The sequence below is a fragment of the Cucumis melo genome, chromosome 7 (genome assembly GCF_025177605.1).
Source record: "Cucumis melo cultivar AY chromosome 7, USDA_Cmelo_AY_1.0, whole genome shotgun sequence".
NCBI classification, from domain to species: domain Eukaryota; kingdom Viridiplantae; phylum Streptophyta; class Magnoliopsida; order Cucurbitales; family Cucurbitaceae; genus Cucumis; species Cucumis melo.
The window spans coordinates 19,752,620-19,780,227 of NC_066863.1; positions in this window are offsets into that span (position 1 = coordinate 19,752,620).

Sequence of the window (27,608 nt, forward strand, 5' to 3'; positions counted from 1 at the left end):
CCAAAAGATGGCCGAAGCTTCCAACGAGTGGCGAACGCTCGTCCGGTGTCAGAAACCACTGGAAATGCACTTGCAGCGAAGGAATCGGGCTGAGCTCGAGGTCTTCCGGTGCTCGTCCCAAGAAAACGCGAGCGGGAATGCCCCGGACTCAGTTTTCTCGTCCTGGGGTAAAAAGCGGTCCCCCGACGGTTTCTTCCCTTTGCTCCGTATTGGTCATAAGTCTTTCGATCTTCGGGTCTCGTGCTCCGAGGACTTCAACCCACACTCCTGGCATGCTCCCTGACACGTTTTCCGGAGGTATAGGTCGGGAAGCGAGCTCGTTGGAGGGAGAACTGTGGTGCGACCCAAAACGGTCCAAAAGATGGCCGAAGCTTCCAACGAGTGGCGAACGCTCGTCCGGTGTCAGAAACCACTGGAAATGCACTTGGGGCGAAGGAAACGGGCTGAGCTCGAGGACTTCCGGTGCTCGTCCCAAGAAAACGCGAGCGGGAATGCCCCGGACTCAGTTTTCTCGTCCTGGGGTAAAAAGCGGTCCCCCGACGGTTTCTTCCCTTTGCTCCGTATTGGTCATAAGTCTTTCGATCTTCGGGTCTCGTGCTCCGAGGACTTCAACCCACACTCCTGGCATGCTCCCTGACACGTTTTCCGGAGGTATAGGTCGGGAAGCGAGCTCGTTGGAGGGAGAACTGTGGCGCAACCCAAAACGGTCCAATAGATGGCCGAAGCTTCCAACGAGTGGCGAACGCTCGTCCGGTGTCAGAAACCACTGGAAATGCACTTGCAGCGAAGGAATCGGGCTGAGCTCGAGGTCTTCCGGTGCTCGTCCCAAGAAAACGCGAGCGGGAATGCCCCGAACTCAGTTTTCTCGTCCTGGGGTAAAAAGCGGTCCCCCGACGGTTTCTTCCCTTTGCTCCGTATTGGTCATAAGTCTTTCGATCTTCGGGTCTCGTGCTCCGAGGACTTCAACCCACACTCCTGGCATGCTCCCTGACACGTTTTCCGGAGGTATAGGTCGGGAAGCGAGCTCGTTGGAGGGAGAACTGTGGCGCGACCCAAAACGGTCCAAAAGATGGCCGAAGCTTCCAACGAGTGGCGAACGCTCGTCCGGTGTCAGAAACCACTGGAAATGCACTTGCAGCGAAGGAATCGGGCTGAGCTCGAGGTCTTCCGGTGCTCGTCCCAAGAAAACGCGAGCGGGAATGCCCCGAACTCAGTTTTCTCGTCCTGGGGTAAAAAGCGGTCCCCCGACGGTTTCTTCCCTTTGCTCCGTATTGGTCATAAGTCTTTCGATCTTCGGGTCTCGTGCTCCGAGGACTTCAACCCACACTCCTGGCATGCTCCCTGACACGTTTTCCGGAGGTATAGATCGGGAAGCGAGCTCGTTGGAGGGAGAACTGTGGCGCGACCCAAAACGGTCCAAAAGATGGCCGAAGCTTCCAACGAGTGGCGAACGCTCGTCCGGTGTCAGAAACCACTGGAAATGCACTTGCAGCGAAGGAAACGGGCTGAGCTCCAGGTCTTCTGGTGCTCGTCCCAAGAAAACGCGAGCGGGAATGCCCCGGACTCAGTTTTCTCGTCCTGGGGTAAAAAGCGGTCCCCCGACGGTTTCTTCCCTTTGCTCCGTATTGGTCATAAGTCTTTCGATCTTCGGGTCTCGTGCTCCGAGGACTTCAACCCACACTCCTGGCATGCTCCCTGACACGTTTTCCGGAGGTATAGGTCGGGAAGCGAGCTCGTTGGAGGGAGAACTGTGGTGCGACCCAAAACGGTCCAAAAGATGGCCGAAGCTTCCAACGAGTGGCGAACGCTCGTCCGGTGTCAGAAACCACTGGAAATGCACTTGCAGCGAAGGAAACGGGCTGAGCTCGAGGACTTCCGGTGCTCGTCCCAAGAAAACGCGAGCGAGAATGCCCCGGACTCAGTTTTCTCGTCCTGGGGTAAAAAGCGGTCCCCCGACGGTTTCTTCCCTTTGCTCCGTATTGGTCATAAGTCTTTCGATCTTCGGGTCTCGTGCTCCGAGGACTTCAACCCACACTCCTGGCATGCTCCCTGACACGTTTTCCGGAGGTATAGGTCGGGAAGCGAGCTCGTTGGAGGGAGAACTGTGGTGCGACCCAAAACGGTCCAAAAGATGGCCGAAGCTTCCAACGAGTGGCGAACGCTCGTCCGGTGTCAGAAACCACTGGAAATGCACTTGGGGCGAAGGAAACGGGCTGAGCTCGAGGACTTCCGGTGCTCGTCCCAAGAAAACGCGAGCGGGAATGCCCCGGACTCAGTTTTCTCGTCCTGGGGTAAAAAGCGGTCCCCCGACGGTTTCTTCCCTTTGCTCCGTATTGGTCATAAGTCTTTCGATCTTCGGGTCTCGTGCTCCGAGGACTTCAACCCACACTCCTGGCATGCTCCCTGACACGTTTTCCGGAGGTATAGGTCGGGAAGCGAGCTCGTTGGAGGGAGAACTGTGGTGCGACCCAAAACGGTCCAAAAGATGGCCGAAGCTTCGAACTAGTGGCGAACGCTCGTCCGGTGTCAGAAACCACTGGAAATGCACTTGCAGCGAAGGAAACGGGCTGAGCTCGAGGACTTCCGGTGCTCGTCCCAAGAAAACGCGAGCGGGAATGCCCCGGACTCAGTTTTCTCGTCCTGGGGTAAAAAGCGGTCCCCCGACGGTTTCTTCCCTTTGCTCCGTATTGGTCATAAGTCTTTCGATCTTCGGGTCTCGTGCTCCGAGGACTTCAACCCACACTCCTGGCATGCTCCCTGACACGTTTTCCGGAGGTATAGGTCGGGAAGCGAGCTCGTTGGAGGGAGAACTGTGGTGCGACCCAAAACGGTCCAAAAGATGGCCGAAGCTTCCAACGAGTGGCGAACGCTCGTCCGGTGTCAGAAACCACTGGAAATGCACTTGGGGCGAAGGAAACGGGTTGAGCTCGAGGACTTCCGGTGCTCGTCCCAAGAAAACGCGAGCGGGAATGCCCCGGACTCAGTTTTCTCGTCCTGGGGTAAAAAGCGGTCCCCCGACGGTTTCTTCCCTTTGCTCCGTATTGGTCATAAGTCTTTCGATCTTCGGGTCTCGTGCTCCGAGGACTTCAACCCACACTCCTGGCATGCTCCCTGACACGTTTTCCGGAGGTATAGGTCGGGAAGCGAGCTCGTTGGAGGGAGAACTGTGGTGCGACCCAAAACGGTCCAAAAGATGGCCGAAGCTTCCAACGAGTGGCGAACGCTCGTCCGGTGTCAGAAACCACTGGAAATGCACTTGGGCCGAAGGAAACGGGCTGAGCTCGAGGACTTCCGGTGCTCGTCCCAAGAAAACGCGAGCGGGAATGCCCCAGACTCAGTTTTCTCGTCCTGGGGTAAAAAGCGGTCCCCCGACGGTTTCTTCCCTTTGCTCCGTATTGGTCATAAGTCTTTCGATCTTCGGGTCTCGTGCTCCGAGGACTTCAACCCACACTCCTGGCATGCTCCCTGACACGTTTTCCGGAGGTATAGGTCGGGAAGCGAGCTCGTTGGAGGGAGAACTGTGGTGCGACCCAAAACGGTCCAAAAGATGGCCGAAGCTTCGAACTAGTGGCGAACGCTCGTCCGGTGTCAGAAACCACTGGAAATGCACTTGCAGCGAAGGAAACGGGCTGAGCTCGAGGACTTCCGGTGCTCGTCCCAAGAAAACGCGAGCGGGAATGCCCCGGACTCAGTTTTCTCGTCCTGGGGTAAAAAGCGGTCCCCCGACGGTTTCTTCCCTTTGCTCCGTATTGGTCATAAGTCTTTCGATCTTCGGGTCTCGTGCTCCGAGGACTTCAACCCACACTCCTGGCATGCTCCCTGACACGTTTTCCGGAGGTATAGGTCGGGAAGCTAGCTCGTTGGAGGGAGAACTGTAGTGCGACCCAAAACGGTCCAAAAGATGGCCGAAGCTTCCAACGAGTGGCGAACGCTCGTCCGGTGTCAGAAACCACTGGAAATGCACTTGCAGCGAAGGAAACGGGCTGAGCTCGAGGACTTCCGGTGCTCGTCCCAAGAAAATGCGAGCGGGAATGCCCCGAACTCAGTTTTCTCGTCCTGGGGTAAAAAGCGGTCCCCCGACGGTTTCTTCCCTTTGCTCCGTATTGGTCATAAGTCTTTCGATCTTCGGGTCTCGTGCTCCGAGGACTTCAACCCACACTCCTGGCATGCTCCCTGACACGTTTTCCGGAGGTATAGGTCGGGAAGCGAGCTCGTTGGAGGGAGAACTGTGGTGCGAACCAAAACGGTCCAAAAGATGGCCGAAGCTTCGAACTAGTGGCGAACGCTCGTCCGGTGTCAGAAACCACTGGAAATGCATTTGGAGCGACGGAAACGGGCTGAGCTCGAGGACTTCCGGTGCTCGTCCCAAGAAAACGCGAGCGGGAATGCCCCGGACTCAGTTTTCTCGTCCTGGGTTAAAAAGCGGTCCCCCGACGGTTTCTTCCCTTTGCTCCGTATTGGTCATAAGTCTTTCGATCTTCGGGTCTCGTGCTCCGAGGACTTCAACCCACACTCCTGGCATGCTCCCTGACACGTTTTCCGGAGGTATAGGTCGGGAAGCTAGCTCGTTGGAGGGAGAACTGTGGTGCGACCCAAAACGGTCCAAAAGATGGCCGAAGCTTCGAACGAGTGGCGAACGCTCGTCCGGTGTCAGAAACCACTGGAAATGCACTTGCAGCGAAGGAAACGGGCTGAGCTCGAGGACTTCCGGTGCTCGTCCCAAGAAAACGCGAGCGGGAATGCCCCGGACTCAGTTTTCTCGTCCTGGGGTAAAAAGCGGTCCCCCGACGGTTTCTTCCCTTTGCTCCGTATTGGTCATAAGTCTTTCGATCTTCGGGTCTCGTGCTCCGAGGACTTCAACCCACACTCCTGGCATGCTCCCTGACACGTTTTCCGGAGGTATAGGTCGGGAAGCGAGCTCGTTGGAGGGAGAACTGTGGCGCGACCCAAAACGGTCCAAAAGATGGCCGAAGCTTCCAACGAGTGGCGAACGCTCGTCCGGTGTCAGAAACCACTGGAAATGCACTTGCAGCGAAGGAAACGGGCTGAGCTCCAGGTCTTCTGGTGCTCGTCCCAAGAAAACGCGAGCGGGAATGCACCGGACTCAGTTTTCTCGTCCTGGGGTAAAAAGCGGTCCCCCGACGGTTTCTTCCCTTTGCTCCGTATTGGTCATAAGTCTTTCGATCTTCGGGTCTCGTGCTCCGAGGACTTCAACCCACACTCCTGGCATGCTCCCTGACACGTTTTCCGGAGGTATAGGTCGGGAAGCGAGCTCGTTGGAGGGAGAACTGTGGCGCGACCCAAAACGGTCCAAAAGATGGCCGAAGCTTCCAACGAGTGGCGAACGCTCGTCCGGTGTCAGAAACCACTGGAAATGCACTTGCAGCGAAGGAAACGGGCTGAGCTCGAGGACTTCTGGTGCTCGTCCCAAGAAAACGCGAGCGGGAATGCCCCGGACTCAGTTTTCTCGACCTGGGGTAAAAAGCGGTCCCCCGACGGTTTCTTCCCTTTGCTCCGTATTGGTCATAAGTCTTTCGATCTTCGGGTCTCGTGCTCCGAGGACTTCAACCCACACTCCTGGCATGCTCCCTGACACGTTTTCCGGAGGTATAGGTCGGGAAGCGAGCTCGTTGGAGGGAGAACTGTGGTGCGACCCAAAACGGTCCAAAAGATGGCCGAAGCTTCCAACGAGTGGCGAACGCTCGTCCGGTGTCAGAAACCACTGGAAATGCACTTGCAGCGAAGGAAACGGGCTGAGCTCGAGGACTTCCGGTGCTCGTCCCAAGAAAACGCGAGCGGGAATGCCCCGGACTCAGTTTTCTCGTCCTGGGGTAAAAAGCGGTCCCCCGACGGTTTCTTCCCTTTGCTCCGTATTGGTCATAAGTCTTTCGATCTTCGGGTCTCGTGCTCCGAGGACTTCAACCCACACTCCTGGCATGCTCCCTGACACGTTTTCCGGAGGTATAGGTCGGGAAGCGAGCTCGTTGGAGGGAGAACTGTGGTGCGACCCAAAACGGTCCAAAAGATGGCCGAAGCTTCGAACGAGTGGCGAACGCTCGTCCGGTGTCAGAAACCACTGGAAATGCACTTGCAGCGAAGGAAACGGGCTGAGCTCGAGGACTTCCGGTGCTCGTCCCAAGAAAACGCGAGCGGGAATGCCCCGGACTCAGTTTTCTCGACCTGGGGTAAAAAGCGGTCCCCCGACGGTTTCTTCCCTTTGCTCCGTATTGGTCATAAGTCTTTCGATCTTCGGGTCTCGTGCTCCGAGGACTTCAACCCACACTCCTGGCATGCTCCCTGACACGTTTTCCGGAGGTATAGGTCGGGAAGCGAGCTCGTTGGAGGGAGAACTGTGGTGCGACCCAAAACGGTCCAAAAGATGGCCGAAGCTTCCAACGAGTGGCGAACGCTCGTCCGGTGTCAGAAACCACTGGAAATGCACTTGCAGCGAAGGAAACGGGCTGAGCTCGAGGACTTCCGGTGCTCGTCCCAAGAAAACGCGAGCGGGAATGCCCCGGACTCAGTTTTCTCGTCCTGGGGTAAAAAGCGGTCCCCCGACGGTTTCTTCCCTTTGCTCCGTATTGGTCATAAGTCTTTCGATCTTCGGGTCTCGTGCTCCGAGGACTTCAACCCACACTCCTGGCATGCTCCCTGACACGTTTTCCGGAGGTATAGGTCGGGAAGCGAGCTCGTTGGAGGGAGAACTGTGGTGCGACCCAAAACGGTCCAAAAGATGGCCGAAGCTTCGAACGAGTGGCGAACGCTCGTCCGGTGTCAGAAACCACTGGAAATGCACTTGCAGCGAAGGAAACGGGCTGAGCTCGAGGACTTCCGGTGCTCGTCCCAAGAAAACGCGAGCGGGAATGCCCCGGACTCAGTTTTCTCGTCCTGGGGTAAAAAGCGGTCCCCCGACGGTTTCTTCCCTTTGCTCCGTATTGGTCATAAGTCTTTCGATCTTCGGGTCTCGTGCTCCGAGGACTTCAACCCACACTCCTAGCATGCTCCCTGACACGTTTTCCGGAGGTATAGGTCGGGAAGCGAGCTCGTTGGAGGGAGAACTGTGGTGCGACCCAAAACGGTCCAAAAGATGGCCGAAGCTTCCAACGAGTGGCGAACGCTCGTCCGGTGTCAGAAACCACTGGAAATGCACTTGCAGCAAAGGAAACGGGCTGAGCTCGAGGACTTCCGGTGCTCGTCCCAAGAAAACGCGAGCGGGAATGCCCCGGACTCAGTTTTCTCGTCCTGGGGTAAAAAGCGGTCCCCCGACGGTTTCTTCCCTTTGCTCCGTATTGGTCATAAGTCTTTCGATCTTCGGGTCTCGTGCTCCGAGGACTTCAACCCACACTCCTGGCATGCTCCCTGACACGTTTTCTGGAGGTATAGGTCGGGAAGCGAGCTCGTTGGAAGGAGAACTGTGGTGCGACCCAAAACGGTCCAAAAGATGGCCGAAGCTTCCAACGAGTGGCGAACGCTCGTCCGGTGTCAGAAACCACTGGAAATGCACTTGGAGCGAAGGAAACGGGCTGAGCTCGAGGACTTCCGGTGCTCGTCCCGAGAAAACGCGAGCGGGAATGCCCCGGACTCAGTTTTCTCGTCCTGGGGTAAAAAGCGGTCCCCGACGGTTTCTTCCCTTTGCTCCGTATTGGTCATAAGTCTTTCGATCTTCGGGTCTCGTGCTCCGAGGACTTCAACCCACACTCCTGGCATGCTCCCTGACACGTTTTCCGGAGGTATAGGTCGGGAAGCGAGCTCGTTGGAGGGAGAACTGTGGTGCGACCAAAAACGGTCCAAAAGATGGCCGAAGCTTCCAACGAGTGGCGAACGCTCGTCCGGTGTCAGAAACCACTGGAAATGCACTTGCAGCGAAGGAAACGGGCTGAGCTCGAGGACTTCTGGTGCTCGTCCCAAGAAAACGCGAGCGGGAATGCCCCGGACTCAGTTTTCTCGTCCTGGGGTAAAAAGCGGTCCCCCGACGGTTTCTTCCCTTTGCTCCGTATTGGTCATAAGTCTTTCGATCTTCGGGTCTCGTGCTCCGAGGACTTCAACCCACACTCCTGGCATGCTCCCTGACACGTTTTCTGGAGGTATAGGTCGGGAAGCGAGCTCGTTGGAAGGAGAACTGTGGTGCGACCCAAAACGGTCCAAAAGATGGCCGAAGCTTCCAACGAGTGGCGAACGCTCGTCCGGTGTCAGAAACCACTGGAAATGCACTTGCAGCGAAGGAATCGGGCTGAGCTCGAGGTCTTCCGGTGCTCGTCCAAAGAAAACGCGAGCGGGAATGCCCCGGACTCAGTTTTCTCGTCCTGGGGTAAAAAGCGGTCCCCCGACGGTTTCTTCCCTTTGCTCCGTATTGGTCATAAGTCTTTCGATCTTCGGGTCTCGTGCTCCGAGGACTTCAACCCACACTCCTGGCATGCTCCCTGACACGTTTTCCGGAGGTATAGGTCGGGAAGCGAGCTCGTTGGAGGGAGAACTGTGGTGCGACCCAAAACGGTCCAAAAGATGGCCGAAGCTTCCAACGAGTGGCGAACGCTCGTCCGGTGTCAGAAACCACTGGAAATGCACTTGGGGCGAAGGAAACGGGCTGAGCTCGAGGACTTCCGGTGCTCGTCCCAAGAAAACGCGAGCGGGAATGCCCCGGACTCAGTTTTCTCGTCCTGGGGTAAAAAGCGGTCCCCCGACGGTTTCTTCCCTTTGCTCCGTATTGGTCATAAGTCTTTCGATCTTCGGGTCTCGTGCTCCGAGGACTTCAACCCACACTCCTGGCATGCTCCCTAACACGTTTTCCGGAGGTATAGGTCGGGAAGCGAGCTCGTTGGAGGGAGAACTGTGGTGCGACCCAAAACGGTCCAAAAGATGGCCGAAGCTTCGAACGAGTGGCGAACGCTCGTCCGGTGTCAGAAACCACTGGAAATGCACTTGCAGCGAAGGAAACGGGCTGAGCTCGAGGACTTCCGGTGCTCGTCCCAAGAAAACGCGAGCGGGAATGCCCCGGACTCAGTTTTCTCGTCTTGGGGTAAAAAGCGGTCCCCCGACGGTTTCTTCCCTTTGCTCCGTATTGGTCATAAGTCTTTCGATCTTCGGGTCTCGTGCTCCGAGGACTTCAACCCACACTCCTGGCATGCTCCCTGACACGTTTTCCGGAGGTATAGGTCGGGAAGCGAGCTCGTTGGAGGGAGAATTGTGGTGCGACCCAAAACGGTCCAAAAGATGGCCGAAGCTTCCAACGAGTGGCGAACGCTCGTCCGGTGTCAGAAACCACTGGAAATGCACTTGCAGCGAAGGAAACGGGCTGAGCTCGAGGACTTCCGGTGCTCGTCCCAAGAAAACGCGAGCAGGAATGCCCCGGACTCAGTTTTCTCGTCCTGGGGTAAAAAGCGGTCCCCCGACGGTTTCTTCCCTTTGCTCCGTATTGGTCATAAGTCTTTCGATCTTCGGGTCTCGTGCTCCGAGGACTTCAACCCACACTCCTGGCATGCTCCCTGACACGTTTTATGGAGGTATAGGTCGGGAAGCGAGCTCGTTGGAAGGAGAACTGTGGTGCGACCCAAAACGGTCCAAAAGATGGCCGAAGCTTCCAACGAGTGGCGAACGCTCGTCCGGTGTCAGAAACCACTGGAAATGCACTTGGAGCGAAGGAAACGGGCTGAGCTCGAGGACTTCCGGTGCTCGTCCCGAGAAAACGCGAGCGGGAATGCCCCGGACTCAGTTTTCTCGTCCTGGGGTAAAAAGCGGTCCCCCAACGGTTTCTTCCCTTTGCTCCGTATTGGTCATAAGTCTTTCGATCTTCGGGTCTCGTGCTCCGAGGACTTCAACCCACACTCCTGGCATGCTCCCTGACACGTTTTCCGGAGGTATAGGTCGGGAAGCGAGCTCGTTGGAGGGAGAACTGTGGTGCGACCCAAAACGGTCCAAAAGATGGCCGAAGCTTCCAACGAGTGGCGAACGCTCGTCCAGTGTCAGAAACCACTGGAAATGCACTTGCAGCGAAGGAAACGGGCTGAGCTCGAGGACTTCCGGTGCTCGTCCCAAGAAAACGCGAGCGGGAATGCCCCGGACTCAGTTTTCTCGTCCTGGGGTAAAAAGCGGTCCCCCGACGGTTTCTTCCCTTTGCTCCGTATTGGTCATAAGTCTTTCGATCTTCGGGTCTCGTGCTCCGAGGACTTCAACCCACACTCCTGGCATGCTCCCTGACACGTTTTCCGGAGGTATAGGTCGGGAAGCGAGCTCGTTGGAGGGAGAAATGTGGTGCGACCCAAAACGGTCCAAAAGATGGCCGAAGCTTCCAACGAGTGGCGAACGCTCGTCCGGTGTCAGAAACCACTGGAAATGCACTTGGGGCGAAGGAAACGGGCTGAGCTCGAGGACTTCCGGTGCTCGTCCCAAGAAAACGCGAGCGGGAATGCCCCGGACTCAGTTTTCTCGTCCTGGGGTAAAAAGCGGTCCCCCGACGGTTTCTTCCCTTTGCTCCGTATTGGTCATAAGTCTTTCGATCTTCGGGTCTCGTGCTCCGAGGACTTCAACCCACACTCCTGGCATGCTCCCTGACACGTTTTCCGGAGGTATAGGTCGGGAAGCGAGCTCGTTGGAGGGAGAACTGTGGTGCGACCCAAAACGGTCCAAAAGATGGCCGAAGCTTCCAACGAGTGGCGAACGCTCGTCCGGTGTCAGAAACCACTGGAAATGCACTTGGGGCGAAGGAAACGGGCTGAGCTCGAGGACTTCCGGTGCTCGTCCCAAGAAAACGCGAGCGGGAATGCCCCGGACTCAGTTTTCTCGTCCTGGGGTAAAAAGCGGTCCCCCGACGGTTTCTTCCCTTTGCTCCGTATTGGTCATAAGTATTTCGATCTTCGGGTCTCGTGCTCCGAGGACTTCAACCCACACTCCTGGCATGCTCCCTGACACGTTTTCCGGAGGTATAGGTCGGGAAGCGAGCTCGTTGGAGGGAGAACTGTGGTGCGACCCAAAACGGTCCAAAAGATGGCCGAAGCTTCCAACGAGTGGCGAACGCTCGTCCGGTGTCAGAAACCACTGGAAATGCACTTGCAGCGAAGGAAACGGGCTGAGCTCGAGGACTTCCGGTGCTCGTCCCAAGAAAACGCGAGCGGGAATGCCCCGGACTCAGTTTTCTCGTCCTGGGGTAAAAAGCGGTCCCCCGACGGTTTCTTCCCTTTGCTCCGTATTGGTCATAAGTCTTTCGATCTTCGGGTCTCGTGCTCCGAGGACTTCAACCCACACTCCTGGCATGCTCCCTGACACGTTTTCCGGAGGTATAGGTCGGGAAGCGAGCTCGTTGGAGGGAGAACTGTGGTGCGACCCAAAACGGTCCAAAAGATGGCCGAAGCTTCCAACGAGTGGCGAACGCTCGTCCGGTGTCAGAAACCACTGGAAATGCACTTGGGGCGAAGGAAACGGGCTGAGCTCGAGGACTTCCGGTGCTCGTCCCAAGAAAACGCGAGCGGGAATGCCCCGGACTCAGTTTTCTCGTCCTGGGGTAAAAAGCGGTCCCCCGACGGTTTCTTCCCTTTGCTCCGTATTGGTCATAAGTCTTTCGATCTTCGGGTCTCGTGCTCCGAGGACTTCAACCCACACTCCTGGCATGCTCCCTGACACGTTTTCCGGAGGTATAGGTCGGGAAGCGAGCTCGTTGGAGGGAGAACTGTGGTGCGACCCAAAACGGTCCAAAAGATGGCCGAAGCTTCCAACGAGTGGCGAACGCTCGTCCGGTGTCAGAAACCACTGGAAATGCACTTGGGGCGAAGGAAACGGGCTGAGCTCGAGGACTTCCGGTGCTCGTCCCAAGAAAACGCGAGCGGGAATGCCCCGGACTCAGTTTTCTCGTCCTGGGGTAAAAAGCGGTCCCCCGACGGTTTCTTCCCTTTGCTCCGTATTGGTCATAAGTCTTTCGATCTTCGGGTCTCGTGCTCCGAGGACTTCAACCCACACTCCTGGCATGCTCCCTGACACGTTTTCCGGAGGTATAGGTCGGGAAGCGAGCTCGTTGGAGGGAGAACTGTGGTGCGACCCAAAACGGTCCAAAAGATGGCCGAAGCTTCGAACGAGTGGCGAACGCTCGTCCGGTGTCAGAAACCACTGGAAATGCACTTGCAGCGAAGGAAACGGGCTGAGCTCGAGGACTTCCGGTGCTCGTCCCAAGAAAACGCGAGCGGGAATGCCCCGGACTCAGTTTTCTCGTCTTGGGGTAAAAAGCGGTCCCCCGACGGTTTCTTCCCTTTGCTCCGTATTGGTCATAAGTCTTTCGATCTTCGGGTCTCGTGCTCCGAGGACTTCAACCCACACTCCTGGCATGCTCCCTGACACGTTTTCCGGAGGTATAGGTCGGGAAGCGAGCTCGTTGGAGGGAGAATTGTGGTGCGACCCAAAACGGTCCAAAAGATGGCCGAAGCTTCCAACGAGTGGCGAACGCTCGTCCGGTGTCAGAAACCACTGGAAATGCACTTGCAGCGAAGGAAACGGGCTGAGCTCGAGGACTTCCGGTGCTCGTCCCAAGAAAACGCGAGCAGGAATGCCCCGGACTCAGTTTTCTCGTCCTGGGGTAAAAAGCGGTCCCCCGACGGTTTCTTCCCTTTGCTCCGTATTGGTCATAAGTCTTTCGATCTTCGGGTCTCGTGCTCCGAGGACTTCAACCCACACTCCTGGCATGCTCCCTGACACGTTTTATGGAGGTATAGGTCGGGAAGCGAGCTCGTTGGAAGGAGAACTGTGGTGCGACCCAAAACGGTCCAAAAGATGGCCGAAGCTTCCAACGAGTGGCGAACGCTCGTCCGGTGTCAGAAACCACTGGAAATGCACTTGGAGCGAAGGAAACGGGCTGAGCTCGAGGACTTCCGGTGCTCGTCCCGAGAAAACGCGAGCGGGAATGCCCCGGACTCAGTTTTCTCGTCCTGGGGTAAAAAGCGGTCCCCCAACGGTTTCTTCCCTTTGCTCCGTATTGGTCATAAGTCTTTCGATCTTCGGGTCTCGTGCTCCGAGGACTTCAACCCACACTCCTGGCATGCTCCCTGACACGTTTTCCGGAGGTATAGGTCGGGAAGCGAGCTCGTTGGAGGGAGAACTGTGGTGCGACCCAAAACGGTCCAAAAGATGGCCGAAGCTTCCAACGAGTGGCGAACGCTCGTCCAGTGTCAGAAACCACTGGAAATGCACTTGCAGCGAAGGAAACGGGCTGAGCTCGAGGACTTCCGGTGCTCGTCCCAAGAAAACGCGAGCGGGAATGCCCCGGACTCAGTTTTCTCGTCCTGGGGTAAAAAGCGGTCCCCCGACGGTTTCTTCCCTTTGCTCCGTATTGGTCATAAGTCTTTCGATCTTCGGGTCTCGTGCTCCGAGGACTTCAACCCACACTCCTGGCATGCTCCCTGACACGTTTTCCGGAGGTATAGGTCGGGAAGCGAGCTCGTTGGAGGGAGAAATGTGGTGCGTCCCAAAACGGTCCAAAAGATGGCCGAAGCTTCCAACGAGTGGCGAACGCTCGTCCGGTGTCAGAAACCACTGGAAATGCACTTGGGGCGAAGGAAACGGGCTGAGCTCGAGGACTTCCGGTGCTCGTCCCAAGAAAACGCGAGCGGGAATGCCCCGGACTCAGTTTTCTCGTCCTGGGGTAAAAAGCGGTCCCCCGACGGTTTCTTCCCTTTGCTCCGTATTGGTCATAAGTCTTTCGATCTTCGGGTCTCGTGCTCCGAGGACTTCAACCCACACTCCTGGCATGCTCCCTGACACGTTTTCCGGAGGTATAGGTCGGGAAGCGAGCTCGTTGGAGGGAGAACTGTGGTGCGACCCAAAACGGTCCAAAAGATGGCCGAAGCTTCCAACGAGTGGCGAACGCTCGTCCGGTGTCAGAAACCACTGGAAATGCACTTGGGGCGAAGGAAACGGGCTGAGCTCGAGGACTTCCGGTGCTCGTCCCAAGAAAACGCGAGCGGGAATGCCCCGGACTCAGTTTTCTCGTCCTGGGGTAAAAAGCGGTCCCCCGACGGTTTCTTCCCTTTGCTCCGTATTGGTCATAAGTATTTCGATCTTCGGGTCTCGTGCTCCGAGGACTTCAACCCACACTCCTGGCATGCTCCCTGACACGTTTTCCGGAGGTATAGGTCGGGAAGCGAGCTCGTTGGAGGGAGAACTGTGGTGCGACCCAAAACGGTCCAAAAGATGGCCGAAGCTTCCAACGAGTGGCGAACGCTCGTCCGGTGTCAGAAACCACTGGAAATGCACTTGCAGCGAAGGAAACGGGCTGAGCTCGAGGACTTCCGGTGCTCGTCCCAAGAAAACGCGAGCGGGAATGCCCCGGACTCAGTTTTCTCGTCCTGGGGTAAAAAGCGGTCCCCCGACGGTTTCTTCCCTTTGCTCCGTATTGGTCATAAGTCTTTCGATCTTCGGGTCTCGTGCTCCGAGGACTTCAACCCACACTCCTGGCATGCTCCCTGACACGTTTTCCGGAGGTATAGGTCGGGAAGCGAGCTCGTTGGAGGGAGAACTGTGGTGCGACCCAAAACGGTCCAAAAGATGGCCGAAGCTTCCAACGAGTGGCGAACGCTCGTCCGGTGTCAGAAACCACTGGAAATGCACTTGGGGCGAAGGAAACGGGCTGAGCTCGAGGACTTCCGGTGCTCGTCCCAAGAAAACGCGAGCGGGAATGCCCCGGACTCAGTTTTCTCGTCCTGGGGTAAAAAGCGGTCCCCCGACGGTTTCTTCCCTTTGCTCCGTATTGGTCATAAGTCTTTCGATCTTCGGGTCTCGTGCTCCGAGGACTTCAACCCACACTCCTGGCATGCTCCCTGACACGTTTTCCGGAGGTATAGGTCGGGAAGCGAGCTCGTTGGAGGGAGAACTGTGGTGCGACCCAAAACGGTCCAAAAGATGGCCGAAGCTTCCAACGAGTGGCGAACGCTCATCCGGTGTCAGAAACCACTGGAAATGCACTTGGGGCGAAGGAAACGGGCTGAGCTCGAGGACTTCCGGTGCTCGTCCCAAGAAAACGCGAGCGGGAATGCCCCGGACTCAGTTTTCTCGTCCTGGGGTAAAAAGCGGTCCCCCGACGGTTTCTTCCCTTTGCTCCGTATTGGTCATAAGTCTTTCGATCTTCGGGTCTCGTGCTCCGAGGACTTCAACCCACACTCCTGGCATGCTCCCTGACACGTTTTCCGGAGGTATAGGTCGGGAAGCGAGCTCGTTGGAGGGAGAACTGTGGTGCGACCCAAAACGGTCCAAAAGATGGCCGAAGCTTCCAACGAGTGGCGAACGCTCGTCCGGTGTCAGAAACCACTGGAAATGCACTTGGGGCGAAGGAAACGGGCTGAGCTCGAGGACTTCCGGTGCTCGTCCCAAGAAAACGCGAGCGGGAATGCCCCGGACTCAGTTTTCTCGTCCTGGGGTAAAAAGCGGTCCCCCGACGGTTTCTTCCCTTTGCTCCGTATTGGTCATAAGTCTTTCGATCTTCGGGTCTCGTGCTCCGAGGACTTCAACCCACACTCCTGGCATGCTCCCTGACACGTTTTCCGGAGGTATAGGTCGGGAAGCGAGCTCGTTGGAGGGAGAACTGTGGTGCGACCCAAAACGGTCCAAAAGATGGCCGAAGCTTCCAACGAGTGGCGAACGCTCGTCCGGTGTCAGAAACCACTGGAAATGCACTTGCAGCGAAGGAAACGGGCTGAGCTCGAGGACTTCCGGTGCTCGTCCCAAGAAAACGTGAGCGGGAATGCCCCGGACTCAGTTTTCTCGTTCTGGGGTAAAAAGCGGTCCCCCGACGGTTTCTTCCCTTTGCTCCGTATTGGTCATAAGTCTTTCGATCTTCGGGTCTCGTGCTCCGAGGACTTCAACCCACACTCCTGGCATGCTCCCTGACACGTTTTCCGGAGGTATAGGTCGGGAAGCGAGCTCGTTGGAGGGAGAACTGTGGTGCAACCCAAAACGGTCCAAAAGATGGCCGAAGCTTCCAACGAGTGGCGAACGCTCGTCCGGTGTCAGAAACCACTGGAAATGCACTTGCAGCGAAGGAAACGGGCTGAGCTCGAGGACTTCCGGTGCCCGTCCCAAGAAAACGCGAGCGGGAATGCCCCGGACTCAGTTTTCTCGTCCTGGGGTAAAAAGCGGTCCCCCGACGGTTTCTTCCCTTTGCTCCGTATTGCTCATAAGTCTTTCGATCTTCGGGTCTCGTGCTCCGAGGACTTCAACCCACACTCCTGGAATGCTCCCTGACACGTTTTCCGGAGGTATAGGTCGGGAAGCGAGCTCGTTGGAGGGAGAACTGTGGTGCGACCCAAAACGGTCCAAAAGATGGCCGAAGCTTCCAACGAGTGGCGAACGCTCGTCCGGTGTCAGAAACCACTGGAAATGCACTAGGAGCGAAGGAAACGGGCCGAGCTCGAGGACTTCCGGTGCTCGTCCCAAGAAAACGCGAGCGGGAATGCCCCGGACTCAGTTTTCTCGTCCTGGGGTAAAAAGCGGTCCCCCGACGGTTTCTTCCCTTTGCTTCGTATTGGTCATAAGTCTTTCGATCTTCGGGTCTCGTGCTCCGAGGACTTCAACCCACACTCCTGGCATGCTCCCTGACACGTTATCCGGAGGTATAGGTCGGGAAGCGAGCTCGTTGGAGGGAGAACTGTGGTGCGACCCAAAACGGTCCAAAAGATGGCCGAAGCTTCCAACGAGTGGCGAACGCTCGTCCGGTGTCAGAAACCACTGGAAATGCACTTGCAGCGAAGGAAACGGGCTGAGCTCGAGGACTTCCGGTGCTCGTCCCAAGAAAACGCGAGCGGGAATGCCCCGGACTCAGTTTTCTCGTCCTGGGGTAAAAAGCGGTCCCCCGACGGTTTCTTCCCTTTGCTCCGTATTGGTCATAAGTCTTTCGATCTTCGGGTCTCGTGCTCCGAGGACTTCAACCCACACTCCTGGCATGCTCCCTGACACGTTTTCCGGAGGTATAGGTCGGGAAGCGAGCTCGTTGGAGGGAGAACTGTGGTGCGACCCAAAACGGTCCAAAAGATGGCCGAAGCTTCCAACGAGTGGCGAACGCTCGTCCGGTGTCAGAAACCACTGGAAATGCACTTGGGGCGAAGGAAACGGGCTGAGCTCGAGGACTTCCGGTGCTCGTCCCAAGAAAACGCGAGCGGGAATGCCCCGGACTCAGTTTTCTCGTCCTGGGGTAAAAAGCGGTCCCCCGACGGTTTCTTCCCTTTGCTCCGTATTGGTCATAAGTCTTTCGATCTTCGGGTCTCGTGCTCCGAGGACTTCAACCCACACTCCTGGCATGCTCCCTGACACGTTTTCCGGAGGTATAGGTCGGGAAGCGAGCTCGTTGGAGGGAGAACTGTGGTGCGACCCAAAACGGTCCAAAAGATGGCCGAAGCTTCCAACGAGTGGCGAACGCTCGTCCGGTGTCAGAAACCACTGGAAATGCACTTGGGGCGAAGGAAACGGGCTGAGCTCGAGGACTTCCGGTGCTCGTCCCAAGAAAACGCGAGCGGGAATGCCCCGGACTCAGTTTTCTCGTCCTGGGGTAAAAAGCGGTCCCCCGACGGTTTCTTCCCTTTGCTCCGTATTGGTCATAAGTCTTTCGATCTTCGGGTCTCGTGCTCCGAGGACTTCAACCCACACTCCTGGCATGCTCCCTGACACGTTTTCTGGAGGTATAGGTCGGGAAGCGAGCTGGTTGGAAGGAGAACTGTGGTGCGACCCAAAACGGTCCAAAAGATGGCCGAAGCTTCCAACGAGTGGCGAACGCTCGTCCGGTGTCAGAAACCACTGGAAATGCACTTGCAGCGAAGGAATCGGGCTGAGCTCGAGGTCTTCCGGTGCTCGTCCCAAGAAAACGCGAGCGGGAATGCCCCGGACTCAGTTTTCTCGTCCTGGGGTAAAAAGCGGTCCCCCGACGGTTTCTTCCCTTTGCTCCATATTGGTCATAAGTCTTTCGATCTTCGGGTCTCGTGCTCCGAGGACTTCAACCCACACTCCTGGCATGCTCCCTGACACGTTTTCCGGAGGTATAGGTCGGGAAGCGAGCTCGTTGGAGGGAGAACTGTGGTGCGACCCAAAACGGTCCAAAAGATGGCCGAAGCTTCCAACGAGTGGCGAACGCTCGTCCGGTGTCAGAAACCACTGGAAATGCACTAGGAGCGAAGGAAACGGGCCGAGCTCGAGGACTTCCGGTGCTCGTCCCAAGAAAACGCGAGCGGGAATGCCCCGGACTCAGTTTTCTCGTCCTGGGGTAAAAAGCGGTCCCCCGACGGTTTCTTCCCTTTGCTTCGTATTGGTCATAAGTCTTTCGATCTTCGGGTCTCGTGCTCCGAGGACTTCAACCCACACTCCTGGCATGCTCCCTGACACGTTTTCCGGAGGTATAGGTCGGGAAGCGAGCTCGTTGGAGGGAGAACTGTGGTGCGACCCAAAACGGTCCAAAAGATGGCCGAAGCTTCCAACGAGTGGCGAACGCTCGTCCGGTGTCAGAAACCACTGGAAATGCACTTGGGGCGAAGGAAACGGGCTGAGCTCGAGGACTTCCGGTGCTCGTCCCAAGAAAACGCGAGCGGGAATGCCCCGGACTCAGTTTTCTCGTCCTGGGGTAAAAAGCGGTCCCCCGACGGTTTCTTCCCTTTGCTCCGTATTGGTCATAAGTCTTTCGATCTTCGGGTCTCGTGCTCCGAGGACTTCAACCCACACTCCTGGCATGCTCCCTGACACGTTTTCCGGAGGTATAGGTCGGGAAGCGAGCTCGTTGGAGGGAGAACTGTGGTGCGACCCAAAATGGTCCAAAAGATGGCCGAAGCTTCCAACGAGTGGCGAACGCTCGTCCGGTGTCAGAAACCACTGGAAATGCACTTGCAGCGAAGGAAACGGGCTGAGCTCGAGGACTTCCGGTGCTCGTCCCAAGAAAACGCGAGCGGGAATGCCCCGGACTCAGTTTTCTCGTCCTGGGGTAAAAAGCGGTCCCCCGACGGTTTCTTCCCTTTGCTCCGTATTGGTCATAAGTCTTTCGATCTTCGGGTCTCGTGCTCCGAGGACTTCAACCCACACTCCTGGCATGCTCCCTGACACGTTTTCCGGAGGTATAGGTCGGGAAGCGAGCTCGTTGGAGGGAGAACTGTGGTGCGACCCAAAACGGTCCAAAAGATGGCCGAAGCTTCCAACGAGTGGCGAACGCTCGTCCGGTGTCAGAAACCACTGGAAATGCACTTGCAGCGAAGGAAACGGGCTGAGCTCGAGGACTTCCGGTGCCCGTCCCAAGAAAACGCGAGCGGGAATGCCCCGGACTCAGTTTTCTCGTCCTGGGGTAAAAAGCGGTCCCCCGACGGTTTCTTCCCTTTGCCCCGTATTGCTCATAAGTCTTTCGATCTTCGGGTCTCGTGCTCCGAGGACTTCAACCCACACTCCTGGAATGCTCCCTGACACGTTTTCCGGAGGTATAGGTCGGGAAGCGAGCTCGTTGGAGGGAGAACTGTGGTGCGACCCAAAACGGTCCAAAAGATGGCCGAAGCTTCCAACGAGTGGCGAACGCTCGTCCGGTGTCAGAAACCACTGGAAATGCACTTGGGGCGAAGGAAACGGGCTGAGCTCGAGGACTTCCGGTGCTCGTCCCAAGAAAACGCGAGCGGGAATGCCCCGGACTCAGTTTTTTCGTCCTGGGGTAAAAAGCGGTCCCCCGACGGTTTCTTCCCTTTGCTCCGTATTGGTCATAAGTCTTTCGATCTTCGGGTCTCGTGCTCCGAGGACTTCAACCCACACTCCTGGCATGCTCCCTGACACGTTTTCCGGAGGTATAGGTCGGGAAGCGAGCTCGTTGGAGGGAGAACTGTGGTGCGACCCAAAACGGTCCAAAAGATGGCCGAAGCTTCCAACGAGTGGCGAACGCTCGTCCGGTGTCAGAAACCACTGGAAATGCACTTGCAGCGAAGGAAACGGGCTGAGCTCGAGGACTTCCGGTGCTCGTCCCAAGAAAACGCGAGCGGGAATGCCCCGGACTCAGTTTTCTCGTCCTGGGGTAAAAAGCGGTCCCCCGACGGTTTCTTCCCTTTGCTCCGTATTGGTCATAAGTCTTTCGATCTTCGGGTCTCGTGCTCCGAGGAGTTCAACCCACACTCCTGGCATGCTCCCTGACACGTTTTCCGGAGGTATAGGTCGGGAAGCGAGCTCGTTGGAGGGAGAACTGTGGTGCGACCCAAAACGGTCCAAAAGATGGCCGAAGCTTCCAACGAGTGGCGAACGCTCGTCCGGTGTCAGAAACCACTGGAAATGCACTTGCAGCGAAGGAAACGGGCTGAGCTCGAGGACTTCCGGTGCTCGTCCCAAGAAAACGCGAGCGGGAATGCCCCGGACTCAGTTTTCTCGTCCTGGGGTAAAAAGCGGTCCCCCGACGGTTTCTTCCCTTTGCTCCGTATTGGTCATAAGTCTTTCGATCTTCGGGTCTCGTGCTCCGAGGACTTAAACCCACACTCCTGGCATGCTCCCTGACACGTTTTCCGGAGGTATAGGTCGGGAAGCGAGCTCGTTGGAGGGAGAACTGTGGTGCGACCCAAAACGGTCCAAAAGATGGCCGAAGCTTCCAACGAGTGGCGAACGCTCGTCCGGTGTCAGAAACCACTGGAAATGCACTTGCAGCGAAGGAAACGGGCTGAGCTCGAGGACTTCCGGTGCTCGTCCCAAGAAAACGCGAGCGGGAATGCCCCGGACTCAGTTTTCTCGTCTTGGGGTAAAAAGCGGTCCCCCGACGGTTTCTTCCCTTTGCTCCGTATTGGTCATAAGTCTTTCGATCTTCGGGTCTCGTGCTCCGAGGACTTCAACCCACACTCCTGGCATGCTCCCTGACACGTTTTCCGGAGGTATAGGTCGGGAAGCGAGCTCGTTGGAGGGAGAACTGTGGTGCGACCCAAAACGGTCCAAAAGATGGCCGAAGCTTCCAACAATTGCTCGTCCGGTGTCAGAAACCACTGGAAATGCACTTGCAGCGAAGGAAACGGGCTGAGCTCGAGGACTTCCGGTGCTCGTCCCAAGAAAACGCGAGCGGGAATGCCCCGGATTCAGTTTTCTCGTCCTGGGGTAAAAAGCGGTCCCTCGACGGTTTCTTCCCTTTGCCCCGTATTGGTCATAAGTCTTTCGATCTTCGGGTCTCGTGCTCCGAGGACTTCAACCCACACTCCTGGCATGCTCCCTGACACGTTTTCCGGAGGTATAGGTCGGGAAGCGAGCTCGTTGGAGGGAGAACTGTGGTGCGACCCAAAACGGTCCAAAAGATGGCCGAAGCTTCCAACGAGTGGCGAACGCTCGTCCGGTGTCAGAAACCACTGGAAATGCACTTGGGGCGAAGGAAACGGGCTGAGCTCGAGGACTTCCGGTGCTCGTCCCAAGAAAACGCGAGCGGGAATGCCCCGGACTCAGTTTTCTCGTCCTGGGGTAAAAAGCGGTCCCCCGACGGTTTCTTCCCTTTGCTCTGTATTGGTCATAAGTCTTTCGATCTTCGGGTCTCGTGCTCCGAGGACTTCAACCCACACTCCTGACATGCTCCCTGACACGTTTTCCGGACGTATAGGTCGGGGAGCGAGCTCGTTGGAGGGAGATGCACTTGGAGCGAAGGAAACGGGCTGAGCTCGAGGACTTCCGGTGCTCGTCCCAAGAAAACGCGAGCGGGAATGCCCCAGACTCAGTTTTCTCGTCCTGGGGTAAAAAGCGGTCCCCCGACAGTTTCTTCCCTTTGCTCCGTATTGGTCATAAGTCTTTCGATCTTCGGGTCTCGTGCTCCGAGGACTTCAACCCACACTCCTGGCATGCTCCCTGACACGTTTTCCGGAGGTATAGGTCGGGAAGCGAGCTCGTTGGAGGGAGAACTGTGGTGCGACCCAAAACGGTCCAAAAGATGGCCGAAGCTTCCAACGAGTGGCGAACGCTCGTCCGGTGTCAGAAACCACTGGAAATGCACTTGGGGCGAAGGAAACGGGCTGAGCTCGAGGACTTCCGGTGCTCGTCCCAAGAAAACGCGAGCGGGAATGCCCCGGACTCAGTTTTCTCGTCCTGGGGTAAAAAGCGGTCCCCCGACGGTTTCTTCCCTTTGCTCTGTATTGGTCATAAGTCTTTCGATCTTCGGGTCTCGTGCTCCGAGGACTTCAACCCACACTCCTGGCATGCTCCCTGACACGTTTTCCGGAGGTATAGGTCGGGAAGCGAGCTCGTTGGAGGGAGAACTGTGGTGCGACCCAAAACGGTCCAAAAGATGGCCGAAGCTTCCAACAATTGCTCGTCCGGTGTCAGAAACCACTGGAAATGCACTTGCAGCGAAGGAAACGGGCTGAGCTCGAGGACTTCCGGTGCTCGTCCCAAGAAAACGCGAGCGGGAATGCCCCGGATTCAGTTTTCTCGTCCTGGGGTAAAAAGCGGTCCCCCGACGGTTTCTTCCCTTTGCCCCGTATTGGTCATAAGTCTTTCGATCTTCGGGTCTCGTGCTCCGAGGACTTCAACCCACACTCCTGGCATGCTCCCTGACACGTTTTCCGGAGGTATAGGTCGGGAAGCGAGCTCGTTGGAGGGAGAACTGTGGTGCGACCCAAAACGGTCCAAAAGATGGCCGAAGCTTCCAACGAGTGGCGAACGCTCGTCCGGTGTCAGAAACCACTGGAAATGCACTTGGGGCGAAGGAAACGGGCTGAGCTCGAGGACTTCCGGTGCTCGTCCCAAGAAAACGCGAGCGGGAATGCCCCGGACTCAGTTTTCTCGTCCTGGGGTAAAAAGCGGTCCCCCGACGGTTTCTTCCCTTTGCTCTGTATTGGTCATAAGTCTTTCGATCTTCGGGTCTCGTGCTCCGAGGACTTCAACCCACACTCCTGACATGCTCCCTGACACGTTTTCCGGAGGTATAGGTCGAAGAGCGAGCTCGTTGGAGGGAGATGCACTTGGAGCGAAGGAAACGGGCTGAGCTCGAGGACTTCCGGTGCTCGTCCCAAGAAAACGCGAGCGGGAATGCCCCAGACTCAGTTTTCTCGTCCTGGGGTAAAAAGCGGTCCCCCGACAGTTTCTTCCCTTTGCTCCGTATTGGTCATAAGTCTTTCGATCTTCGGGTCTCGTGCTCCGAGGACTTCAACCCACACTCCTGGCATGCTCCCTGACACGTTTTCCGGAGGTATAGGTCGGGAAGCGAGCTCGTTGGAGGGAGAACTGTGGTGCGACCCAAAACGGTCCAAAAGATGGCCGAAGCTTCCAACGAGTGGCGAACGCTCGTCCGGTGTCAGAAACCACTGGAAATGCACTTGGGGCGAAGGAAACGGGCTGAGCTCGAGGACTTCCGGTGCTCGTCCCAAGAAAACGCGAGCGGGAATGCCCCGGACTCAGTTTTCTCGTCCTGGGGTAAAAAGCATTCCCCCGACGGTTTCTTCCCTTTGCTCTGTATTGGTCATAAGTCTTTCGATCTTCGGGTCTCGTGCTCCGAGGACTTCAACCCACACTCCTGGCATGCTCCCTGACACGTTTTCCGGAGGTATAGGTCGGGAAGCGAGCTCGTTGGAGGGAGAACTGTGGTGCGACCCAAAACGGTCCAAAAGATGGCCGAAGCTTCCAACGAGTGGCGAACGCTCGTCCGGTGTCAGAAACCACTGGAAATGCACTTGCAGCGAAGGAAACGGGCTGAGCTCGAGGACTTCCGGTGCTCGTCCCAAGAAAACGCGAGCGGGAATGCCCCGGACTCAGTTTTCTCGTCCTGGGGTAAAAAGCGGTCCCCCGACGGTTTCTTCCCTTTGCTCCGTATTGGTCATAAGTCTTTCGATCTTCGGGTCTCGTGCTCCGAGGACTTCAACCCACACTCCTGGCATGCTCCCTGACACGTTTTCCGGAGGTATAGGTCGGGAAGCGAGCTCGTTGGAGGGAGAACTGTGGTGCGACCCAAAACGGTCCAAAAGATGGCCGAAGCTTCCAACGAGTGGCGAACGCTCGTCCGGTGTCAGAAACCACTGGAAATGCACTTGCAGCGAAGGAAACGGGCTGAGCTCGAGGACTTCCGGTGCTCGTCCCAAGAAAACGCGAGCGGGAATGCCCCGGACTCAGTTTTCTCGTCCTGGGGTAAAAAGCGGTCCCCCGACGGTTTCTTCCCTTTGCTCCGTATTGGTCATAAGTCTTTCGATCTTCGGGTCTCGTGCTCCGAGGAGTTCAACCCAAACTCCTGGCATGCTCCCTGACACGTTTTCCGGAGGTATAGGTCGGGAAGCGAGCTCGTTGGAGGGAGAACTGTGGTGCGACCCAAAACGGTCCAAAAGATGGCCGAAGCTTCCAACGAGTGGCGAACGCTCGTCCGGTGTCAGAAACCACTGGAAATGCACTTGCCGAAGGAAACGGGCTGAGCTCGAGGACTTCCGGTGCTCGTCCCAAGAAAACGCGAGCGGGAATGCCCCGGACTCAGTTTTCTCGTCCTGGGGTAAAAAGCGGTCCCCCGACGGTTTCTTCCCTTTGCTCCGTATTGGTCATAAGTCTTTCGATCTTCGGGTCTCGTGCTCCGAGGACTTAAACCCACACTCCTGGCATGCTCCCTGACACGTTTTCCGGAGGTATAGGTCGGGAAGCGAGCTCGTTGGAGGGAGAACTGTGGTGCGACCCAAAACGGTCCAAAAGATGGCCGAAGCTTCCAACGAGTGGCGAACGCTCGTCCGGTGTCAGAAACCACTGGAAATGCACTTGCAGCGAAGGAAACGGGCTGAGCTCGAGGACTTCCGGTGCTCGTCCCAAGAAAACGCGAGCGGGAATGCCCCGGACTCAGTTTTCTCGTCCTGGGGTAAAAAGCGGTCCCCCGACGGTTTCTTCCCTTTGCTCCGTATTGGTCATAAGTCTTTCGATCTTCGGGTCTCGTGCTCCGAGGACTTCAACCCACACTCCTGGCATGCTCCCTGACACGTTTTCCGGAGGTATAGGTCGGGAAGCGAGCTCGTTGGAGGGAGAACTGTGGTGCGACCCAAAACGGTCCAAAAGATGGCCGAAGCTTCCAACAATTGCTCGTCCGGTGTCAGAAACCACTGGAAATGCACTTGCAGCGAAGGAAACGGGCTGAGCTCGAGGACTTCCGGTGCTCGTCCCAAGAAAACGCGAGCGGGAATGCCCCGGACTCAGTTTTCTCGTCCTGGGGTAAAAAGCGGTCCCCCGACGGTTTCTTCCCTTTGCTCCGTATTGGTCATAAGTCTTTCGATCTTCGGGTCTCGTGCTCCGAGGACTTCAACCCACACTCCTGGCATGCTCCCTGACACGTTTTCCGGAGGTATAGGTCGGGAAGCGAGCTCGTTGGAGGGAGAACTGTGGTGCGACCCAAAACGGTCCAAAAGATGGCCGAAGCTTCCAACAATTGCTCGTCCGGTGTCAGAAACCACTGGAAATGCACTTGCAGCGAAGGAAACGGGCTGAGCTCGAGGACTTCCGGTGCTCGTCCCAAGAAAACGCGAGCGAGAATGCCCCGGATTCAGTTTTCTCGTCCTGGGGTAAAAAGCGGTCCCTCGACGGTTTCTTCCCTTTGCCCCGTATTGGTCATAAGTCTTTCGATCTTCGGGTCTCGTGCTCCGAGGACTTCAACCCACACTCCTGGCATGCTCCCTGACACGTTTTCCGGAGGTATAGGTCGGGAAGCGAGCTCGTTGGAGGGAGAACTGTGGTGCGACCCAAAACGGTCCAAAAGATGGCCGAAGCTTCCAACGAGTGGCGAACGCTCGTCCGGTGTCAGAAACCACTGGAAATGCACTTGGGGCGAAGGAAACGGGCTGAGCTCGAGGACTTCCGGTGCTCGTCCCAAGAAAACGCGAGCGGGAATGCCCCGGACTCAGTTTTCTCGTCCTGGGGTAAAAAGCGGTCCCCCGACGGTTTCTTCCCTTTGCTCTGTATTGGTCATAAGTCTTTCGATCTTCGGGTCTCGTGCTCCGAGGACTTCAACCCACACTCCTGACATGCTCCCTGACACGTTTTCCGGAGGTATAGGTCGGGGAGCGAGCTCGTTGGAGGGAGATGCACTTGGAGCGAAGGAAACGGGCTGAGCTCGAGGACTTCCGGTGCTCGTCCCAAGAAAACGCGAGCGGGAATGCCCCAGACTCAGTTTTCTCGTCCTGGGGTAAAAAGCGGTCCCCCGACAGTTTCTTCCCTTTGCTCCGTATTGGTCATAAGTCTTTCGATCTTCGGGTCTCGTGCTCCGAGGACTTCAACCCACACTCCTGGCATGCTCCCTGACACGTTTTCCGGAGGTATAGGTCGGGAAGCGAGCTCGTTGGAGGGAGAACTGTGGTGCGACCCAAAACGGTCCAAAAGATGGCCGAAGCTTCCAACGAGTGGCGAACGCTCGTCCGGTGTCAGAAACCACTGGAAATGCACTTGGGGCGAAGGAAACGGGCTGAGCTCGAGGACTTCCGGTGCTCGTCCCAAGAAAACGCGAGCGGGAATGCCCCGGACTCAGTTTTCTCGTCCTGGGGTAAAAAGCATTCCCCCGACGGTTTCTTCCCTTTGCTCTGTATTGGTCATAAGTCTTTCGATCTTCGGGTCTCGTGCTCCGAGGACTTCAACCCACACTCCTGGCATGCTCCCTGACACGTTTTCCGGAGGTATAGGTCGGGAAGCGAGCTCGTTGGAGGGAGAACTGTGGTGCGACCCAAAACGGTCCAAAAGATGGCCGAAGCTTCCAACGAGTGGCGAACGCTCGTCCGGTGTCAGAAACCACTGGAAATGCACTTGCAGCGAAGGAAACGGGCTGAGCTCGAGGACTTCCGGTGCTCGTCCCAAGAAAACGCGAGCGGGAATGCCCCGGACTCAGTTTTCTCGTCCTGGGGTAAAAAGCGGTCCCCCGACGGTTTCTTCCCTTTGCTCCGTATTGGTCATAAGTCTTTCGATCTTCGGGTCTCGTGCTCCGAGGACTTCAACCCACACTCCTGGCATGCTCCCTGACACGTTTTCCGGAGGTATAGGTCGGGAAGCGAGCTCGTTGGAGGGAGAACTGTGGTGCGACCCAAAACGGTCCAAAAGATGGCCGAAGCTTCCAACGAGTGGCGAACGCTCGTCCGGTGTCAGAAACCACTGGAAATGCACTTGCAGCGAAGGAAACGGGCTGAGCTCGAGGACTTCCGGTGCTCGTCCCAAGAAAACGCGAGCGGGAATGCCCCGGACTCAGTTTTCTCGTCCTGGGGTAAAAAGCGGTCCCCCGACGGTTTCTTCCCTTTGCTCCGTATTGGTCATAAGTCTTTCGATCTTCGGGTCTCGTGCTCCGAGGAGTTCAACCCACACTCCTGGCATGCTCCCTGACACGTTTTCCGGAGGTATAGGTCGGGAAGCGAGCTCGTTGGAGGGAGAACTGTGGTGCGACCTAAAACGGTCCAAAAGATGGCCGAAGCTTCCAACGAGTGGCGAACGCTCGTCCGGTGTCAGAAACCACTGGAAATGCACTTGCAGCGAAGGAAACGGGCTGAGCTCGAGGACTTCCGGTGCTCGTCCCAAGAAAACGCGAGCGGGAATGCCCCGGACTCAGTTTTCTCGTCCTGGGGTAAAAAGCGGTCCCCCGACGGTTTCTTCCCTTTGCTCCGTATTGGTCATAAGTCTTTCGATCTTCGGGTCTCGTGCTCCGAGGACTTAAACCCACACTCCTGGCATGCTCCCTGACACGTTTT